This window comes from Lathyrus oleraceus, chromosome 1, assembly GCF_024323335.1.
Source record: "Lathyrus oleraceus cultivar Zhongwan6 chromosome 1, CAAS_Psat_ZW6_1.0, whole genome shotgun sequence".
NCBI lineage: Eukaryota > Viridiplantae > Streptophyta > Magnoliopsida > Fabales > Fabaceae > Lathyrus > Lathyrus oleraceus.
This window is the reverse complement of record NC_066579.1, coordinates 26,387,521-26,388,838: the sequence shown is the minus strand read 5'-3', so window position 1 is coordinate 26,388,838 and position 1,318 is coordinate 26,387,521. Positions and strand designations below refer to the sequence as shown.

General features: G+C 42.9%; 1 non-coding gene across 1 annotated transcript; it reads left to right on the top strand.

Moving 5' to 3' along the window:
* Nucleotides 1-874: 874 nt before the first annotated feature.
* Nucleotides 875-981, top strand: LOC127115980 (small nucleolar RNA R71). The gene has a single exon (XR_007800974.1). It is a non-coding gene; the product is annotated as a small nucleolar RNA R71 (small nucleolar RNA).
* The last annotated feature ends 337 nt before the right edge of the window (nucleotides 982-1,318 follow it).

Below are 1,318 nucleotides of genomic sequence, written 5' to 3'. Positions count from 1 at the left end.
AGAATTTTTGGACTCGCTCATTGCTGGGTTATGAGGCCCTTCGTAAGCAGTCCCACCTTGTAATGAGATAACGTTAGCTTTCCCTCGAGGGTTGAGTTGAGGTTGTCCAGGGAATTGTCCTCCAGGTGTAGTTTGTGGGGCTTGGTTTTGTGATACCTGCGAGATCTGGGTTTCAAGCATCTTGTTGTGAGTGATTATCTGATCAAGTTTGGTCCCTAATTGTGTTATCAGTTCGTTTACGTGAATGTTCTGGTTTAGGAATTCTTTATTTTGCTGAGTATGGCCCGATATAAAACTCTCCATGATCTTCTCAAGGTTAGGCTTCTGAGGCACAACTTGCATAGGTTGATTTGGTTTTTGGGCTTGATAACCTTGTGGTCTCTGAGGTGCATAATTTTGGATAGGGTTCTGGTTTTTATAGGAAAAATTCGGGTGATTCTTCCATCCAGGGTTGTAAGTGTTTGAAAATGGGTTACCTTGGGCGTAATTCACTTGGTCGGTGTTCAGGTCGTTCAAAAGGTTACTTTCCGTTGATTCGTGTCCTTTAGATCCATAGAGTCCACACTCTACATGGACTACCGCTGCGGTGTTAGTGTTTGTAGATATATGTTCGACCTTAAGGGCTAAAGTGTGCATTTTCGCCTGCATCATGTCCATAGAGCTTATCTCATGTATTCCACCTTGGGTCTCCTTTTTCTCCACTGACGCTCGTTTAGTTCCTCATTGGTAATGGTTTTGGGCCATATCCTTAATTAGGTCACAAGCTTCAGGGTAAGGTTTGTTCATCAGCGCGCCACCTGCGGCAACGTCGATGCTCTTCTTTATGTTATAATGGAGTTCATTGTAGAAGGTATGAACGATCAGCCATTGTTCTAGGCCGTGGTGTGGACAGACTCTTAACAGCTCTTTATATCTCTCCCAAGCTTCAAAAAGCGATTCTCCTTGGTTTTGAGTAAATCTAGTTATTTGGTTTCGAAGAACAACAGTCTTACTAGGGGGGAAATATCTAGCAAGGAATACTCTCTTAAGGTCTTCCCAGGTAGTTATTGAATTAGCTGGAAGTGAATCTAACCATGAACGTGCTTTATCCCTAAGGGAGAAAGGAAATAATCTCAAACGGATCGCATCAGGTGAAGCACCGTTGGATTTAAAGGTGTTGGCCAGTTGGATAAAGACTTTTAAGTGTTGATTTGGGTTCTCATTAGCGAGACCCGCAAATTGGTTCTGCTGCACTAATTGCAGTAAAGATGGTTTTAGTTCGAAGTTGTTGGCAGGAATAAGGGGGTTTATTATACTAGAACTAGGTTCCTCGTCAGAG